Below are 21,201 nucleotides of genomic sequence, written 5' to 3'. Positions count from 1 at the left end.
GAGAGACACTGTAGTTAAGGGCTGCAGAATAATTTTGACCACCTGGGGTTCTTAAATGTGCACTGACACTGCACTGTATATACTGTATATAAGTGCCTTGTGATTCACCTCAATCAAAATGCTGCTGCAGCAGCCAGGTTTGAGCCCGGTCTCTCGGGTCAATAGTCGAGTGCCCTAACCACTCAGCAACCACAACAGGCTCTTCACGTTTTCAATGGAAGGCTGTGCCAGTATGCTTGTACATGTCATGATCCATGTTTTTCGTTGGCTGACATAGCCATTATCAGCCTGTGCTCACTGCAGGGCAGACTTCTGTATTAATGTAATGAGCTGCATGCACCTCATGTCCCAAACTTCTATTCTCATCCGTCAACAAAACAGCAGTCCCTGCTACGCTTTTCCCCTTCTCAGAATCTCATCTGCTGTTTTAAGGAACCATCCGTTATGTTTCCTTTGCATTACGTGTCTTGCCCATTTCTAGATTTCAACCACTGTCAATAACTGACTTATGGTCCCCGACTAACTGCACTCATTTCTTGTTGCTTGTAAACGCATGATCAACACTACACTATTGGAGAAATCATGTCGTCATTTCTGACAGTCTCCCTGATTGTAATTTTTTCAATTCCTCCATGAAGAAATATCATGGCTGTGCAACTGAGATTTCTCACTACCTTATTAGATGCCTCCTATACACAGTTGTTGCAGAATGTCTACACAATTTCTGAGACTTTGACCGAGTCACAAGTTTTATCATTTATGAAGGCTGTACACAGAAGTTGGTTACATTATATGCTCTTATTTATCAACTCATTGATGTTGTGAGAATGGTCCATTGCACAGTAGGCTCTCTGGAAGCCAGCCTGATCTTTTGGTTACTCCAAGTACGTTGGTGACAATCATTTATACATGTTGAATACAGAACAGACAGTAAGTTCAGTCCAGTGTTTCAATGGGTTCCCATCTTTTAAGGTGCTAGCATTCCCCAAAGATTCCGGCATGTTCAAGGTTGTCACCTATTGCGTACAGAGGATGACAAGCTTTCCTAGCACATTGTCTCCATTTCCCATTCCTTCCAATAGACTCAACTTTGATAGTACCAGCACATAAAAAAGACAATTACTGATGTATGCACAACAGACATGCTTAACCGTTGCTATCGCAGTCAGTCTGAACATGTTCTGCAATCCAATGCACTCATAAAACTGTGGATAAAGGTAGCTATTTGTCATCAGCATGCTGACAATGCTGTAGTACAGTGGGCATCATTCTTTTACTTGGAAGTATATGTAGACTAAGCTCAGCTTTCAAGCACATAAGTCACTAGACAGCCACCTTCATGTCCGTGCATGGTCACGTGGTTAAAAAGCATCCGAAATCCAAAGAATGTTTTGTGCTTTGTTATGAGCCGTTGAGTTTGTCTAAGAGAGGTTCATGTACAATTAATAAAAGCAATGTTTAAGAAAGCATTCATTTTTACAACAGGCGTCTCATGTGTCACCTGAAATACCATTGACTTTCAAGTTACCAGTGAACTTGAAATTTTTTTTTGAATACTTGCACAGATCATGACTGCCATGATTTGAAAATTGTACTCAACAGTGTCTGAACAACGTCAGTAATTATTGTTCATTTTATGCTGTCAGCCAGAAAATGCTAAATTGTGCACTCAACACAGGCTTAATACCATGCTAAAGAATCCAGCAGTGAAATTTATTGTTCCTGATTGCTTCAATGTGCATGATTCATTGTCCTCATGATTAAATGATTAGATTATGGTGAGTAGTACAATATGCATGCCCAAGATGTTTCTGTGCACTGTATTAATACACCTATCCTACATACAAATGCTGTTTGTGAGTTCCCACAATACAAAGATAGATACTTTACAAGCACAGCTGCAGGTGTCAGTTAGGCTACTTTAATAACAAGGTAGCTTTTTAACAGCTAACCCTGTCTTCCCGGGTCCATAATGCTGCTGATTAACATTTGTGCTGATCACAGGCAAGTACACAAGACAGTTAGAAAAAAAAACAGCAGTATTCATTTTTTCACCAAACTTCAGTACACAGTACTTCAGCAGTTGCTGGAAATGTGGGGCAGCAAATACATGGCAACAAAAAATTTGCAACGTTTCACTACCTCTGCAAAGAAACCACTGTCAAAGGGCACGAGAAGCTGCACACACTTTTCTTTGCTGTACATGAACAGTACACAGGAATCCAGACCAGTGACACCCATCTGGACTGGCACCTGCGTATAATACCTGCTGCTTTTCTTTAGCTGTCCATCACGCAACTGCATTTTGGCAAAGTCATCAACTTTGACAGGAACTTTGATTTCCAGTAGCCGCAGTGCACAGCATTTGCACTTAACAAGGCCATCTGGGCTTGCTCCTATGAAGCTATGCTCCTTAGAGAGGAAGAGGCCAGTCTCACTGACCTCCAGCTCTAAATGCCCGTCATTTTGGTCCTGAAAGGCTTGCCGTGCTTCGGGCTCGCACAGCAGTCCCCGCTTCATTGCAAATGTTGCCCTAACTTTCTTCCCTCCCATTACTGCAGCAGTGAGGTATCGGGCATCATGTGGTCCCATTTTTGTTTGGCATGTTTTCACCAAAGTGTACACTCTATGTGCCAGTGATGCTGTAATGATGCCCTCCCTGTACCTATGCCAAAGGAGGCAACCACTCTGAAGTCGTGTGGCTGCCTCTAAGGCTGCAATTTCTTCCTCTGTGTAAGGCAACAAAGCGTCCCCTTGTTTAGCTCGCTCCAGCCACCTTGCAGATAGTCCAGGCACATCTTCAGGGTCTGAATCTTCAGCTTTTTTTCGCTTTGCTGGCTCTCAACTTGCCATGCAGGTTTATAAGATGCAGTGTGGTCAAATCCATGTTCTCACTTCGCAGTGATGAGTACACTGCTCTTCTTTTGTGATGCTTTGGTGCGTCACTGAGTCTTTCAGTGGTGTCCTTAGAAAAAACTGTGCTGGGATTTCTCAGTGACTTTCTTAGGGTCTCGTGGGTTGTACCACTGACGCTCACCTTCAGTGCATGCCACGGCATCTGGTACATTATTAAGATCATGCTTTGCAATGTGCATCAACCCATACAAAACACAGCACACATGTTTGCATACTCCGCCTTTCCCAGCAATGCATGAACAATTGCCGCTTATCACTTCTCCGTCACACTTAAGCAACTTGACACCAACATTATATGCTGTCCGTGTTGCCATAGATGCCAGAACTTGTGCCTTCACCACGGTCTCTGCCGTGTCTTCAGTTGAAAATGTCAACTTCTGTAAATGGCCTGACGTGAAAAGCCGCAGGCCACTCTCTCGGTGTTTTTGAGCCCCTTTGCTCTCAATGTACCTGCGCAAGAAAATAAACTTCACCATTAATATCATTTCCAAGAATTTTTTTTTCAGGCAAGTATATCTACACATTCCAGCCACAGACTGTGCGATGAAGCGTCTTAAAAAATGCAATGAGGCCATTTACACAGCCTCTGTCCCCTCCCTCTGGCCCACAAATTTCCACCTCTCAAAATTTTCTGGGGAGAACCCCGATTACTTTACATATTAAGTTTTTTAGCACTGTAGAAGCTCTGAAAATAAATTCCGCCTTCACATGAGCCTAAATCTGGTCTGTACATCCGCAAAAGACAATTTAGGAGGACTCTGTTGGTTAAAGTCAGACAGAAAGAAATCTTGGTGCTGCTTTATAAAACAGGCGTTTGGAATTTTCACGAGCCATCTTGACATGTTGCGGGCAGTGTATTTTAGATAATATAATAGTGACTTTGCATAGACAAGCACTAGTTCCCCCAAAATCAGCAAAAAGGCACTTAAATTGCTTAATAAGCACCATCCCCTTTCCCACTTCCGAGATTTTACACTGGCTTGAGATTACACCAAACCAAAATATAAATGCAGCACACAGATCAACAAAATAAGCACTTCTAAGCATTACTACATTTCAAACGAAAGAATACCCATAGGATGCATTTTGAATAATCAGTAAAAAAGTAATATGCACAGTAGAACTGAAACCATTACCATAACGAGTAAATAACACTGAGTTTTGTAAAAACCTTGCAAACATTTCATAATTAAAGAATTTGTACCAGCAGGTATGAGAAAAAAAACATAAAACTTTCTCAAACATTTCACCATGTGCATGTTCCCTCACGTTTCGAATACATGCTCATCAGTTTTAGAGAACAATGACAGCATACTGTATACAGCTTGCATACCTGACAATGTGCTCCTTTCCGAAGAAAGGGTTCAGTGACCGCGTTTCGCTGGTCCAGCCCTGACTGTTGTGACTGCGTAGTCCAGTTGACATGGCAGAATCGTGCACAGCTGTCAAAAATGTACAAAAGTCTGGTCATACCACATGCCAGGGCAATTTCAAACCGAACACTGCATGTCAACTTCCTACAGTCCATACACTTTCTAAGACTACATATTTTGCTGATGGCATTTCTATTGTCATAGGTGAAACAGAAACATTTACACACCATGCAGTGCTAAGAAAAAAAAGCCAGGCAGTACCAGATAATCAGTGCCCCATAGTCCATATATAAGCTAAGGTAATAAACAGGCTGCATATAGTGCTAACATGATACAACCTTCATTTCATCATGTTTGTATCCTACAGATATCTATTAAATCCGGTGTCATGCTGTGCTGTTAATCTGATAACAATTATATTTTCCTAGAGCAGACATAGGCTTCAATCAATGCTCTTTTTCATTTTCACTGATTTTATCATTCAGACACTCCCTAAAATCCTTTGAAGGTAGGTACTGTATTGAGGCGGGGATGCACTTAAAATGCTTCAAATATTTTAAGGCAAATCTGAATATGTTAAGTTGCAATTGCAAGGAACTCTAAATATCAAGTAAGGTTTATGAGCTGGCAATAATTAGGATAACAGTAGTGAAAAGAAAAGGCAGGAATAAGACAAAAGTCATAATGCAAAAATCAATCCAAAACAAATGAAACAATGTAAATAAAATTACTTCCAGTATTAAATGTATCAAATGCAAGATAATACAGTTTTATGAACTGATTTGAAATCGCAGCACCTGCTAAAATATGCAGCCCTTAGATGACCGAGTGCAATCGCGAGAAAAGCGGCACCGCGCGCATTGTTTCCTCTGTATGCTTACATACAGCTTAAACCTGAACATGCAGCGCTGGCAGACGAGGGACGAAGGAGAGACGACACACACAGGGCGCTGAACTAACAACTTCAATTTCGAAGGAGGGCGATCCGCACGTTTTATACCGCACCCAAAACCCGTGATTGTAAGGCTGTAAGGAGATAGCGCCACCCAGCGGCGTTCGTGAGAAGAAGACAAAGCACGAGGAGCGCGTGCGGAGGGGAACGCGGGGCAGGTCGAAGAGGATTACGTGGCAGAGAAGAGAAGAGCGCGGTGGGCGACGGACGTGGACGTGTTCTGCTGGCTCCCCGAGTTCCGGGCTTGGGCCTTAGCCGCAGACGTCCGGGCCACCAGACCTGGACATCCATCGTCGAGAGCCTCAACCACCAGGCCCAGGCGCCACTCTTCTCCGACCACCCGTCAGCTGCTCCACACAGGCCGCCTCTGGCGCCTACGTGACCTTTTTCCGGGATACCAGACCTGGGAACCGTGCCGGGAGCCCACGAACGCTGACGCTGCGGTAGCGTTTCATCGACGTTGGAACGCCAAGAGACTCCTTGACTGCCCGACACCCAGCCAGTCCTCCCCGCTCGTGGCTCGAATAAGACAAGTAGTGTGAACTTTCCTCTTTGACTCTTTTTCCTGCATTTATCATAAGCACTTTGTTCTGTTCCCCCGTGTGTGTTTCCCGTGTATTGTTGCGTTGTTCTCTTGTTCCTTTCCTTTCTTCTCGCTCATATTGTAATTGGTTTCCTTTCCGTTAAAAGCCGCCTCGTTTATTGGTTGTACTTTGGTGTTTGTTGAAAATAAGACCTGCAATCTCACAGAGTCCTCACAAATTTTGGCGTCCGCGACAGGACGAGGTCGGTTTTTATCTATTCGCCTGTTGTGTTAATTTAGGAACAATATGAGCGCTTCAGATTTGGTTGCTTTGGGCGAGCGCATGGGCTTGTGCGGCGCGGAGTTACGAGCGGCGAGGACTGGCTGGGTGTCGGGCAGTCAAGGAGTCTCTTGGCGTTCCAACGTCGATGAAACGCTACCGCAGCGTCAGCGTTCGTGGGCTCCCGGCACGGTTCCCAGGTCTGGTATCCCGGAAAAAGGTCACGTAGGCGCCAGAGGCGGCCTGTGTGGAGCAGCTGACGGGTGGTCGGAGAAGAGTGGCGCCTGGGCCTGGTGGTTGAGGCTCTCGACGATGGATGTCCAGGTCTGGTGGCCCGGACGTCTGCGGCTAAGGCCCAAGCCCGGAACTCGGGGAGCCAGCAGAACACGTCCACGTCCGTCGCCCACCGCGCTCTTCTCTTCTCTGCCACGTAATCCTCTTCGACCTGCCCCGCGTTCCCCTCCGCACGCGCTCCTCGTGCTTTGTCTTCTTCTCACGAACGCCGCTGGGTGGCGCTATCTCCTTACAAAGGCACATGCGCAAGTCAAGCTCAGACCTAATCGGCCAGTATGAATAGTTAATAAAATCTTATTACGGCTACTTATATAAAGAATGACGCGTATTCCCCAGCGCGAAGATGGTACACTCGACTCAAGCTACGCAGTTGAATTTTTCGAAGTAGTAACCTGACCATTCGCTTTAACACATAAAAAACGTCACCTAGCCTACCAATGGACCTCCAGATATCACTGCGGCTAAATATTGGTCATCGGCAAAAGCCACATAAGTACCGGGGCTCAAAATACTCGGCGCCGCATTTCAAGACTGTCGCCAACAAGTACGCGGTGCTCCTATATCCGTCGCTGTTAACGGTACACTCATTGCGAAGCAGGTGAGCGAAAACAGTGCAGCAAAACAAGTGCTTACATCAAAAAAGTACTCATACATACCTCAAATTGTAGTGTAACAGAATAACACTGTAGCAAAAACCAATGCGGTACCCGGCGCATATCAACAACAGAAAAGGAAGAGCAGCAGAAACTTTCGAGCGTACAGCTGTCATGAAAGAGTCAATAAAATTTCGTAAAGTACTCACATGACGAAATTTCCTCGGTGGTGAATTCGGAGAGACGTGCGGGAAGTTTGCGCGTACTCAATGAGCGCTGATTAGAACGGTGCAGCTGTAGCGCGGCTCACGACGTGGCTACAACTAGCATGCCGGCGGCGCGACTTCCGGAAAACTGGCGCATGCGCAGATCGGTTGGTGGGATCGGTCTATTTAAAGCCGGCAAAGAAACTTCCAGATAGCAGGCCAAGATCATCTACAGTAATCTGGAAAAACCTAGATGCAGCCTTTCATGGCTGCGATCAATCGAGATTAGACTGGTCGCTTCTCGCGTCACGAACAAAAATGATAACAGCCCTTTCCTGCAGCCTTGAGCGTGAACGAACAAACACTACAATGATACGTGGCATTACCCCCCTTCCAAAGAAGCATCGTCTCGATGCTTTAAAACGAAAATAAACACGGAAAATGAAACTTCGAGTCTTTTAGCGTTCATAATATGGCTTCAGGCGTACGACATGTACGACTTCCGGGCGTGGGCGGCGTCGCTGAGATGCTGTCGTGGCGTCGGGGATGACTTCATAGTCGAGGTCACCGATCCGACGGAGAACCCTGTACGGGCCAAAGTAGCGTCGCAGCAACTTTTCGCTCAATCCACGGCGGCGAATTGGCGTCCATATCAAAACCCGATCACCTGGCTTGTAATGCGTGTCTCGTCGGCGCAGATTGTAGCGTCGGGCGTCGGTGTGCTGCTGGTCTTGAATGCGAAGCCGCGCAAGTCTTCGGGCTTCCCCGGCGCGATGAAGGTAGGCGGCGACGTCGAAGTTGTCTTCGTCGGAAACGTGCGCGAGCACTGCGTCGAGTCTTGTCGTGGGCTTCCTGCCGTATACCAGCTGGAATGGGGTAAACCTGGTTGTCTCCTGGACGGCAGTATTATAAGCGAAGATCACGTAGGGCAGAATGGAGTCCCACGTCTTGTGTTCGGCGTCGATGTACATGGTGAGCATGACTGCGATGGTCTTGTTCAGACGCTCTGTGAGTCCGTTGGTTTGTGGATGATAGGCAGTGGTCCTCCGATGGCTTGTCTGGCTGTAGTTTAAAATGGCTTGCGTCAGCTCCGCTGTAAACGCCGTTCCTCTGTCTGTGATGAGCACTTCCGGGGCACCGTGTCGCAGGAGAATTTGTTCGACAAAAAAGTTAAGCGACTTCTGTTGCGGTACCATTAGGCAACGCTTTTGCTTCGGCGTAGCGGGTCATGTAGTCGGTGGCCACGATGATCCACTTGTTTCCTGATGAAGAGGTCGGAAAGGGGCCGAGGAGGTCCATCCCTATTTGCTGAAAGGGCTTAGTTGGCGGTGGTATGGGGTTCAGGAGTCCGGCTGGTCTAGTCGGAGGCGTTTTGCGTCGCTGAAACTCACGGCACGTTTTCACGTAATGGGAAACATCGGTAGCTAGCCGTGGCCAATAGTACTTCTCCTGGATGCGGTGCAACGTGCGAGCAATCCCGAGATGTCCTGCAGTCGGCTCATCATGACATGCCTGCATAATTTCCTGCCTGAGATTTTTGGGCACGACAAGAAGATGCACTGTCCTGTTCGGCGCGAAGTTCTTCTTCAGGAGGACATTATTGTGAAGGACGAAGGACGACAGTTGCCGCTTGAAACCTCGGGGAGGCGATGTGGTCTTGCCTTTCAGATAATCAACTAGGCTTTGCAAGTCAGGATCCGAGTGCTGCTGCTGCGCGAAACTGCTCGCGCTTACCGGTCCTAAGAAAGCGTCGTCGTCTTCCTCTTCGGGTGCTGCGTCGACAGGAGCTCGTGACAAGCAGTCTGCATCGGAATGCTTGCTGCCAGATTTGTAGACTACAGTTATGTCGAATTCTTGAAGACGCAGGCTCCAACGAGCAAGGCGACCGCAGGGATCTTTCAAATTGGCCAACCAGCACAGAGCATGGTGATCGCTCACAACCTTGAATGGTCGTCCGTATAGGTAGGGGCGAAATTTGGACGTGGCCCAAATAATGGCGAGACATTCTTTCTCTGTCGTCGAATAGTTGGCTTCGGCTTTCGACAGTGAACGGCTAGCGTACGCGATAACTTTCTCCTGTCTGCCATTTTTCTGAACGAGGACCACTCCTAAGCCCACACTGCTTGCATCGGTATGAACTTCGGTTTCGGCGTTTTCATCAAAGTGCCCGAGCACAGGAGGGGATTGTAAGCGGCGCTTCAGTTCGTTGAAAGCTTCCTCTTGCGGCCTTTCCCATTTAAAAGGCACGTCAGCCTTGGTAAGTTGGGTCAAAGGTTCAGCGATGCGCGAAAAGTTCTTGACGAATCGCCGGTAATAAGCGCACAATCCAAGGAACCGGCGTATAGCCTTCTTGTCATTAGGCTGTGGAAACTCTGCGATCGCAGCCGTCTTCTGGGGGTCTGGGCGAACTCCATCCTTGCTTACGACGTGACCAAGGAACAGCAGCTCCTCGTAGGCGAAGTGGCACTTCTCTGGTTTCAGTGTCAGGCCTGGAGACTTGATCGTTTCCAGCACTATCCGAAGCCTTCTGAGGTGGTCTTCAAAGCTTGAGGAGAAGACAACAACGTCATCTAAGCAGACTAGGCAGATCTGCCACTTAAAGCCTGCGAGCACCGTATCCATTACTCGCTTGAACGTCGCTGGGGCAGAGCAGAGGCCGAATGGCATCACCTTGAACTCGAAGAGTCCGTCTGGCGTGATGAACGCAGTCTTCTCGCGATCTCTTTCGCCGACTTCAATTTGCCAGTAGCCGCTCTTCAAGTCCATCGATGAGAAGTACTTAGCGTTGCACAGCCGGTCCAGTGTATCCTCGATGCGGGGGAGGGGGTAGACATCCTTCTTCGTAATGTTGTTCAGGCGGCGGTAATCGACGCAAAAGCGAAGGGTGCCGTCTTTCCTTTTCACTACGACGACCGGTGCTGCCCAGGGGCTCCTCGATGGCTGGATGACGTCGCCACGAAGCATTTCCTCAACTTGCTTGCGGATAGCTTGGCGTTCTAGCGGCGATACGCGGTAGGGGCTCTGTCGCAGTGGTCGTGCGTGTTCGTCTGTGACAATGCGGTGCTTGGCAAGCCGGGTTCGTCGCACATTCGGTGCTGATGAGAAGCAATCGGTGTACCTTTGAAGAAGACTGCGTATTTGGTCTTGTCTGCTCCGGGGTAATGCCGGGTTGATGTCGAACGTGTGTTGATGGACTTGTTCAGATAATTCTGCGGGTTGGTCGGGTAGGGCAAATACGTCTCTGATGTCTGCCAGCTCGTCGAGGAAAGCGATCGTCGTACCTTTGTTTAGATGCCGGTATTCTTCCGTGAAATTGGTTAGCAGCACCTGGGCTTGGCCATTTCGGATTTCGGCGACTCCCCTCGCGACGCCCAATCCTCGATCCAGAAGTAACTGGGTGTTCCCCTCGATAATGCCTTCGGCATTTTCGATGTCTCCAGTACCTATGCCGACGAGAACACTTGATCGGGGCGGCACGCTCAATGCTTCATCGAGGACGTTTAAGGCAACTTGATGAGTCGTGCCCGTCGCAACAGGTATGGCTTTTTCCGTGGAAAGCTTGATCGACTTAGATCGAAGGTCGATGATCGCCCGATGTTCGTTCAGGAAGTCCATTCCCAAAATCACGTCTCTCGAGCATTGCTGTAGGATCAGGAAGGTTGTCGCATAGGTTCTCATATTTACAGTAACTCTCGCGGTGCAGCGTCCTGACGGCGTAATCAGGTTGCCACCTGCGGTGCCGATCAGCGGGCCATCCCAGGTTGTGGTTACCTTCCTGAGTCGGACAGCGAGTGGGCCACTCATGACAGAGTAGTCAGCTCCCTTTCCACCAAAGCAGTAACCCTGTGACCGTCGACCGTAACTTCAAGGTCACTTGTTCGCGTTCTCGTATTGTACGTTGTCTTCGGTGTCCGATCTCGGCTTCGTCGAGTAGTGAGGCTGCGGTGGGCGTACTGCGACGTTACTCCACTGGGCAGCGGTAAAAGCTTCAAGTCTGGCCGCGTCGTCGTCGTCGATGTCGTCGTCGTCGGTGTTGTCGTCGTAGTTGAGGCATGGTCTTGAGTACTCGTCGATGGAGGATCTTTGTCATTGCGCTTAGAAGCAACCTCACCTCCAGAGGCTGCTTTATTTAGTTTAACCTTCGGGGGCTGGGGGAGCGTCCACGCACGGCGTAGCCTCGGCTAGGAGAAACAAAGCGCGGGGACGATGGCGACGGGGAACGTGATAGGCGGCTCGGCGATGAGGATTCTTCCCGACGTAAGAACTCCTCGATTTCGGCTGGTCGCTGGCCGGGTCGGGGTCCTGGAGCGTCGTAAGAGAACCCTCGGATGCCCAGTCTTCTGTATGGGCAGTGCCGGAGGACGTGACCGGCTTCGCCACAGAGGAAGCATAGTGGGCGGCGCTGGTCGGGAGTTCTCCACTCGTCGCATTTCCTCGGCTGCGCGCGTCGCTCGTAGGACGGGCGGGTTGGGGCGAGTGGGCAGCGGTCCAACGCAGCTGGCTGAGGGCGATAGGGGCTTGGGTCCCGTCGTCGAGGTGCAGGACGGCGCACAGCTGCGGCGTAAGTCATGGCTGGGGGCTGCAGAGGCTGCGTGGGTGTCGGCGTCACACCCAAGGCCTCTTGAACCTCGTCCCGGATGACGTCAGTGAGCGATGAAAGTTGCGGCTGCGTTCCCGTTGGCAGCAATCGCCGGAGCTCCTCTCGCACAACTTCACGTATAACCTCCCGCAGGTTATCGTTGTTAGCGGTATCCATGCAGCTTGCTGACAAAAAGCGCTCCTGGCGGTCATACTGGCGGGCTCGGGCGTCAAGAGTTTTCTCCATTGTGGATGCCTCTTGTACGAATTCCGCGACGGTTTTCGGTGGGTTGCGAACGAGGCCGGCAAATAGTTGCTCTTTAACTCCTCGCATAAGCAACTTCACCTTCTCTTCTTCCTTCATGCTCGCGTCGGCACGCCGGAAGAGACGCTTTATTTCCTCAGTGTACACAGCAACGGTCTCGTTTGGGTGTTGTATGCGAGACTGTAGCAGCTGCTCGGCCCTCTCCTTTCGCACGACGTTCGTGAAGGTCTTTAGAAGCTGCTCCTTGAAGGTTTCCCAGTTCGTGAGGTTAGCTTCCTCATTCTCAAACGAGACTTTTGCTGGTCCCTCCAAGGCGAAGAAGACGTACCTAAGCTTCGTAGCATCATCCCAGTTGTTGAAGGTAGCCACACGGTCGAACTGTTCCAGCCATTCTTCGGGGTCGGCGCCAGGCGAAGCATCGAAGGTTGGTGGCACCCGGGGCTGGTGAAGAATGATTGGTGCCGTCGGCTGGGGCAAGCTCATGGTGGACGTTCCTGCTGGCTTTCGTTTCCGGGTAGGGTCAGGCAGAATCCCGAACTCAGGTGCGTCTCCTAGCAGACGTCGGCTTGCGCGGTGGACTGGACTCAGGTCCTGCGGTGAATGACTCGAAGGGCTGGCGTCGCGACTTGCTGGGGGTGTTCGGTACATGGAAGGCTACCCCGCACCTCCACCAGATGTCACGTTGTAGTGACGGCAGTCCAGCGGTCAGGAAGACACCAACCAGTCTTGGAAACGAAGCTCTTTATTTGGGCTGACTTGCGCCCACAAAAGAACTGAATCACTCGGCGGCGGCGTAAGCAACAAGCGTGCTCGTCGGTCGTCGAACTACGAATGCCCGCCGCTCGCGGCATCGCTCAATTTAAAGCCGGCAAAGAAACTTCCAAATAGCAGGACAAGATCATCTGCAGTAATCTGGAAAAACCTAGATGCAGCCTTTCATGGCTGCGATCAATCGAGATTAGACTGGTCGCTTCTCGCGTCACGAACAACAATGATAACAGCCCTTTCCTGCAGCCTTGAGCGTGAACGAACAAACACTACAATGATACGTGGCAATATCAAATCTACATGCTTCACAGCGTGTTTAGCATCTTGTCTGCATAGACTCTTGCCTTCAAGGAGGGCTTGGAGGTTTCACTTATCTGCTTAGATTTGGAAATAACAGCCATCACTGATAATAATACTTATTACAGACATGTTCTGCATGTACAGTCAGGGCGGAATGAAATGCAAACACACATATGTCGTACTTTTCTACTTTACAGCGAGATATTCATTTAGAAAAGGCTTGTAAATGAGTACTTCAGTAGATTCTTTACCCTGAAACATGAATTAGGCTAGCTGTATACTGCAGTTGAATGCACACAGGCAAAATAATTTGTCTTGTTCATCCGCGTAGTTCATATTTCATTCCAGCCTGACTGTACACTACTCTCCCAGCAGGTACCCCAACTGAAGCATGCACTGTCTTGTGAAAAATGCTGCACATATGTTTTAGAAGGGTGCGTGAAACAATGTGCAGCTGCTAATATTGAACTATTAGTATTTGAGACCTGATATTCAACTGAATCATCAATCTGTCTCCTGCTAGGAAGGCACAAGCATCACGTCCATGGCTAATTGACTGCCCTTCACCCCTGTATTGGTTTCACTCCTTGAGTTATGGTATTAATAATTACCAATTTTACTACAAGGATATATGAGAGCACATTGTGACCTAAATATGGTTAATGAAGGTCTTCCACTCTGTACAGTGATGTGGTTGGTCTTGTACATCTTTACTAATGTCTTAATTTTGCTTTATGCAAGCCTTGCCTTCCTATTGTATCCTATGTCCTCCATGTCTTCCTATGCTATCTGCCTTCCTCCTTGGTCCTCTCTTTGGCCTTTTCTCCTGTTTCCTTTGCACTAGCTATTGGTCCGGTGCCTGCTGTGAAAATGACAGCCAACACTAAGTCCCTTCCTTTATTTCCATGAAATCTTCACTGCTACTAATAATGATAGAAAATATCAATATTTTTGTGATAATAATGTATAACATAGTAGCTAAGCCAATGGTAGCTTAGTTGAATATCATGCATATCTTGCATGCGATATATTAACATATTCACTATTACAATACCCTCAATTTCTTTCAGTTCAGACATGGGGGCATAGATATTTTATGATTTTTCTAGTTTAGTCCACTCAAACAAACTTTGCTTTTTGCATTGCAGGTAGAATCTACAATGAGTGCCGCTCTGTCTTATGAGCAGGAAGCAGTATTTATGGATCCTTTTCTTGGAAATGACAAACCTTCTGTCGCCTTATTATGTGCTGAGCCTTCATCATGGGGGAAGCAAATGTCCTGACTTGGATTTCTACAGAGGTGAGACATCATACCCAGCCTCATTTTTTCTGCGACGTGCTTAGGGCATTAGCAAACCTTCCTTTAGTACTTCTTTCACCTTTTTTCAGTGCTCCAGCATGGTGAATAGATATGGTACTCTGGCTATAACATAATGATATATGGCCACATTATAAAGGCGTATGAATTGCTGCACTTATACTATTTTGCATGGCCCTCTTTTAATGCTTTTTCAGCCTTGGTTTGTTGAAACGAGTAGCAAAAATGAACACAAGAACGAGAAAGAACTAGGACTTTCTGTATTTTACACACATTTTCCGGCTTCAGCGAAATAATGCCAAATAGCCCAGTTCTGCACAATAGTTATTTCAGTTAAAGGGACACTGAGGAGAAATTGAAGTTGGCTTGTATCGACAGAATACCAGCTCCTGATTACAAAAACGCCACTCATACTGACAACAAAGCTCTTGTAACGTAGAAAAGAGCAAGAACCAAAATACAGGTATCGCCGCCACAGGCCAAACTCGCAAGTACAAGCGTCATGACGTCATATAACAAAACAGTGTTGCTGGAACCAATGGTTCTAGCAACGCTAGGACACGAGAAGCACAAATCACTGAGGCGCAGCCAATGAATGCGCAAATCTCCTTGACGTCGCCAGATGGCGCCACGTGCCGGGCAGCTACGCGCTCGCCTGAAGCATCGGGACCAATCAGCGCCTGCTCGCCGGCGTTAGGCGGGCTCCCGGTATTCCGCTAGCAGTGTCAAGGTACACGGTATGCTAAAGGTGTCTATTTGCGAGAACTTCGTTGACGACTTCGAGAACGAGATCCATCGTAACGCTCGCAAAACGCCGGTGCAAACGTAAGCGAAGCGACTGTAGCGACGGCCGCAATAGCCGATAGATGCCTTCAACGTGCGGCCGTTTTTCGGCTGCTGCTAGGCCGCACTGCTGGCAGCCAGAAATCACGGAGTCTGCATCACGTCATGTTTCACGTCACTTAGTCCTCTGTCGTCATAGCCGAATCCCAAGTTTGAATCACAGCGGCGGGAAAAACCTTTTCAACTTCTAATCCAAATTTCTTAGAAATAAATGCATTTTTCGCTGCCGGCCAAGTGGCAACAAAGCCATGACATGCCGAACTATCGGATTTTGCTATAAAAAATATATTAATAGTGCTCTCCTCAGTGTCCCTTTAAGCACAGCTATATCTGTATTAACAATTTTATGCAGGGACAAAAGGCATTTTGTATTTATATTCTGTACCTCCTCAGTAGCTCAGGCAATATGAAAATTTAATTTCATTTTTTTTGTTTTATACTACAAGACGTCATATAGAGAGAAAAGCTATCAAAACTGAATGCAAAACATGCACAGTTCGCGTGTACTTGCAGAGGCTTGTGAACAGAGCCCATAGGATTTTTCCTTTATACAGAATGGAAGGTTGAAAATTTTTTTGCATAATTAGATCGTGATTGGAGCATGAAGTTACATGTTAGAAGATGAAACCTGCCATATTGTACAGGGTCGTCCACTCTTAATGCGAACACGCGAGCGCATGGCTGTGCTCTTTGAAAGGCTCATTGGAAGGCCATCAAAACGAAGTGGCAGATGAGGTGAAACACCACATTCAGCTCCTTCTCCAGTGCCACACTGCTGCGATGAGCGGCTGTGTCACTTGCAGTGGCTGTCTGAAAAGAGCGAGCATGTGTTCGCAGTAAGAGTGGATGACCCTTTACATTTTGTATGCTAGAGTGCCGACTCTTGCATCCATCTAAAAACATTCATGCAGGTTATCTGGTTAGCCTCCTTCCTTGATACCACATTTCTAGAAATGATACTTAACTATGTCAGCTTTATTTTGATCAGAATTTATAAGAATGTATCGCATACACCAAATTTTGTGATCATATATGACAAAATTCAAAATGTGATTCATGATTGGTATTGTTTAGTCTAGGGCAGTAAAATGCCATGTACCTAGTGCGAAGTAAAATTAAATATGACCAGTCTAACAAAACAAACTCCTTTTTTTAGAGGGAAATCTTTCGACTGAAATGCTGGAGTGGCTTGACGTGATGAAGACATTGACAGGAGTGCACTCAAAAGTACGCATATTTGGGATGGCACGAGAACTGGCAGACTGCTCTTCAAGCAATTGGTGAGTACCTTGGTGATCTGCTTCTGCTGTTTAGTATGTGACCAGCTTTTGTTTTTCGCCTAATAAGAGTGCGTATCCTTAAAAATATCAGCACAAATTGAAAAGAATTTCGATATTCTTGCATGAGATGCCACTGCGAGAACTTGGAAATAATGATATCTCGCATGTAAACTTCACTGCTGAATACAGCAAGCACTGCTTGATAGCTAAGTGCCTCTGACGTATGAGAAAATAGATAGGTTGCTGCACAACATGTGGAACTGCCCTGTCGAGCACTTTGTCTTCAGGAAGTGGAGGATTAAGTAGTAATTTCTTAAAGAATTTCTAGAAAATAGCGCAAACCACACGACCGGGAAGAAATAGCTGATGCAACACACTGAGTCGAATGACACCATGTGCATGAAGGACCTTATGGAGTTGCCGGCTATGTTGCAGGAGAAGAAGGTCACGCAGGATGGGTGTCAAAGACGAGCTGATTCAGGTGCCTTCTTTCTGTCCCTAGTACTCACTGCAGAACTCAATGAACAAGCAGCAAAGGTTACAGCTGAGCATGGCCAGACTCTTGCGCTTCCCTCCACAAGCAAGCTGGAAGCACAGTCCTTCGATACCTTTAATGCGTTTGCTCACAACATACATTGTTGCAGCACGTGGCGAGGAAAGGTACACATCCTTGATTTTAGTGCCAGTGCACTCACAGGCCCCAGTAACAGATCATTGAGGTATCCTGTCATATCGACAGGCATCTCATGAGGAATGAATTCTCAGGCTTCAGAACTTATAGTGCTCTTTGCAGAAAATGTCCCAAAGTTTGTTGCCACATGGACCTTTTCGAAATAATGGCCCAGAAAGGCGAGCCTTCCTTATGTATTTTGTGAAAAAATGCCTAAGATGTGGGTATTTCTGCTTCTTCATGGGTGCTGAAATGTTTTTGAGCGAGAAGTTTTGCTGATATAGAACGGTTTTGAGAAAGACAAAAAGAGACTTTGAGGCTGTGCGAAGCAGCAGGAATAACATTTCACAGCTGATGAAGAAGCAGAAAGACTCATGTTTTAGCCCTTTTTTGCACCAGACACATGAGGACACTTCTTCTTTTTGGGTCATTTCGATAAGATCCCCATGGCAACAGCATTTGGTTAGATTCCTGCAAAGAGCCCATTCTGAAAGCATGAGGATACGCTCCTTGTAAGGCGTACTGCAGACTTATTGGAATACCTCAATGGGCAGTGACCGGTATCTATGACTGCATTTTCATTCGAAATCGGATATCTGTACATTTTCTTGCCCGTGCTGAGGTAATGGAAGCTGTGAGCGAGCATAAGACTTGGGGAAGTGCACTTGCACATTGCTTGTGGGCAAGTTTTCTGCCATACTAAGATGTTGCCATTGTTCCTTGCTCACTAAGATTTGCAGTGGGTACTACGGACAGCAAGAAGGTATCTGCATTGAATTGTTTTTGGCACCCATCCTGAGCTACCTTCTTTTCGGTAGCTCAGGGCATTCATGCACACAGTGTTGTCCAGGTAAGCACATTGTGTGTTTTTTCCTGGTCCTGTGGATTTTACTTTCTTTCCTATAAATAAAAAGTGTATTTGGTCAATGAAACGCAATGGTTTGGTTCTCATTAAATATTTTTGCAAGACCCTACAAAAGCCAGTTGGTCAATAGTGAATAGTTTGATTGTGTTTGCTAAGTGAGGTCTTTCTTATGCTTTTCAGATGAATCTGACAGCAATATGCAGACGTACAATGTATGCAATTTGTCATGAAAATAAAACGTATGTGCCTTTACTCACCCAAACACTCTTCTTTCATTCTAAGACACACGCTCTGTATGTACGCAATGCACAACATGCATAAAGGAAGAGCTTGTGTGTAATAGTACTTCATTTCTTCTCCACCTGGACTGCTATTGTACATGATTGAACGTGAGTCAAGACACGTTGATCAGTTACACAAATTAAGATCAGTAGCGTGGCTTTTTGGGCTTGTTGGTACATTCTTCCAATACACTATAGCGCAGCAAAAGACGAGAACACAAGAGACGAGAGACGAACACCACGAGCGCTAACTTCCAACAAATTTTAATCTCCTGAAGCATCACATTTATACGCCAGAAAACGGTAATCACATGTGCGAACAGTATCAATTCCTCAGAAAAACAAGCTCTTTATCTGAGAGGAGAATGGAAGGTGTGCTTACACACGAGCATCCTGACCTATTTATCTTTTCAGCTTCAATGATTTCGCGCGTTTCTCTTTCTCTGCTTTTTCCTATTACGACACTTTTATCAAAGAAAGGCTTACAGGTTTTTGACTTGCATGCGAGAATGTGGTCAATCAGCGATCCGCCTTGCCCGTTTCTGACGTTGCGAGCGTGTTCCATTAGGCGCTCGTTCAGACATCTCCCCGTCTGGCGGATATAGTGTTTCCCGCATGACAAGGGAATTTTATACACAACAACTTCATCGCACGTGACGTAGGGCTTCTGGTGCCTAGTTGTGCATCCGCGCGCTTTGTTGGTGTTTGTTTTTCCCAGTTTGCACAACGTTGCAAGTTTTTTCGGCGCCGAGAGCACGACGGTTGCATTCGCTCGTTGACCAATTCTTTTCAAATTGTGGGAAATCTTGTGAAGATAAGGCAATACAACAAGGTTTTTTCGTTCACGGGGAACCGGGTTCCCTATGGGTGACATTGATTTTCTGGTTTCATTTTCTTAACAAGTTTTTCGGCAACAGAAACTTGAACATGGGAGGGGTACCCGGCATTAGTCAGCCTCTTGGACTGCTCTTGAAAACTGTCGTTCATCATGTGCGGACAAGATTTCTGGAGAGCATTTTGAAAACATAAATTGACAATACCTCTTTTTACCAGTTTTGAATGAGCGGAATGATATGGCAGCATCGGCCGCGTAGCAACAAGCCGATGCTGCCATATCATTCCGCTCATTCAAAACTGGTAAAAAGAGGTATTGTCAATTTATGTTTTCAAAATGCTCTCCAGAAATCTTGTCCGCACATGATGAACGATAGTTTTCAAGAGCAGTCCAAGAGGCTGACTAATGCCGGGTACCCCTCCCATGTTCAAGTTTCTGTTGCCGAAAAACTTGTTAAGAAAATGAAACCAGAAAATCAATGTCACCCAAACCCGGTTCCCCGTGAACGAAAAACCTTGTTGTATTGCCTTATCTTCACAAGATTTCCCACAATTTGAAAATAATTGGTCAACGAGCGAATGCAACCGTCGTGTTCTCGGCGCCGAAAAAACTTGCAACGTTGTGCAAACTGGGAAAAACAAACACCAACAAAGCGCGCGGATGCACAACTAGGCACCAGAAGCCCTACGTCACGTGCGATGAAGGTGTTGTGTATAAAATTCCCTTGTCATGCGGGAAACACTATATCCGCCAGACGGGGAGATGTCTGAACGAGCGCCTAATGGAACACGCTCGCAACGTCAGAAACGGGCAAGGCGGATCGCTGGTTGACCACATTCTCGCATGCAAGTCAAAAACCTGTAAGCCTTTCTTTGATAAAAGTGTCGTATTAGGAAAAAGCAGAGAAAGAGTAACGCGCGAAATCATTGAAGCTGAAAAGATAAATAGGTGAGGATGCTCGTGTGTAAGCACACCTTCCATTCTCCTCTCAGATAAAGAGCTTGTTTTTCTGAGGAATTGATACTGTTCGCACATGTGATTACCGTTTTCTGGCGTATAAATGTGATGCTTCATGAGATTAAAATTTGTTGGAAGTTAGCGCTCGTGGTGTTCGTCTCTCGTCTCTTGTGTCCTCGTCTTTTGCTGCGCTATAGTGTATTGGACAAATTAAGAATCTGGATGCGGTTGACAGCTTATATTCAACTTAACACTCCACGCCATCATTCTGGCCGCACCATGCATCAGCAGTGTCAGTATGACTTCAGAGGGCTTGCCAGTATGGTCGTCTGGCTTTAAAGTTTTGTTCAAGCCATTGGCGGCAAGCCGCATCACTTGAGTACACGGAAAAAGGTCCAAGAGAGGTTAAACGTAAGAATACGTAAACAAATTTTTTATGGTTGGCTTACGTATGAGTATACAGAGAAGGGTCCGAAAGAGTTAAACGTAGGAATACGTAAACTATTTTCTTTTTACGGTTGATGTACGTACTGAGTCCTACTTAAGGACTTGCGTGTTTCTCAAAGTGTCCGTTTATGAATTGCGGAAAGTGCTCGGCAACGCATTGCCTCCAGGTTTCTACGTAAACTTGAGCAAATTTTTTTACAGTGTATACCTAAAAGAGAAACAAGAGTCTCCTCAGGCTCTGTGCAAATCTTTGGCCCGACTGTTAACAGAGCATCTACTCCTTAAGGTAGCCTTGCCTTGTTCAATGCACGTTTCTTGTGTAGTACTGGGGAACCTTTTCTACAAAGATTATTCCAAGAGACTAGGGTCGGCAACATTCATTCACAGAAATTCCCACGTACTTGGTGCCTGACGGGTTCTAGTCCTCAGCGCCACTTCCCAGTCATGTTGTGAACTCACCTGCTGCGACATGACGGCACGTAGGCATACATGGAAGTGCCTCACCTTGCGTCAAATTTCTTACCGCATTATCTTGACGATTCGTCTTGCATGTTGAAACGAGAGCGTGCAGGCAGCAAGCAAAGCTTGAATTTCCAAAGGCGTCAGGTGGTTGTTCAGTGCGAAGGTGAGGATGAGGATCGTGGCACGGCACGTTGC

At 46.9% G+C, this 21,201-nt stretch overlaps 1 long non-coding RNA gene and 1 pseudogene across 2 annotated transcripts; one reads left to right on the top strand and one right to left on the bottom strand.

Annotated features, from left to right (window-relative positions):
- Positions 1-1,780: 1,780 nt before the first annotated feature.
- Positions 1,781-5,227, bottom strand: LOC149333645 (uncharacterized; annotated as a pseudogene). The gene is made up of 3 exons (XR_016284956.1): positions 5,087-5,227; positions 4,250-4,358; positions 1,781-3,366 (listed from the first exon to the last, which is right to left on the bottom strand). The product of XR_016284956.1 is annotated as an uncharacterized LOC149333645 (transcript).
- A 101-nt stretch (positions 5,228-5,328) lies between these two features.
- On the top strand, positions 5,329-18,274 carry LOC149333644 (uncharacterized). The gene is made up of 4 exons (XR_016284954.1): positions 5,329-5,774; positions 14,197-14,348; positions 16,366-16,489; positions 18,205-18,274. It is a non-coding gene; the product is annotated as an uncharacterized LOC149333644 (long non-coding RNA).
- Positions 18,275-21,201: the final 2,927 nt, after the last annotated feature.

The sequence above is a fragment of the Amblyomma mixtum genome, chromosome 8 (genome assembly GCF_055824585.1).
Source record: "Amblyomma mixtum isolate Tamu chromosome 8, ASM5582458v1, whole genome shotgun sequence".
In the NCBI taxonomy this organism is placed as follows: Eukaryota; Metazoa; Arthropoda; class Arachnida; order Ixodida; family Ixodidae; genus Amblyomma; species Amblyomma mixtum.
This window is presented reverse-complemented; position numbering and strand designations above follow the sequence as displayed.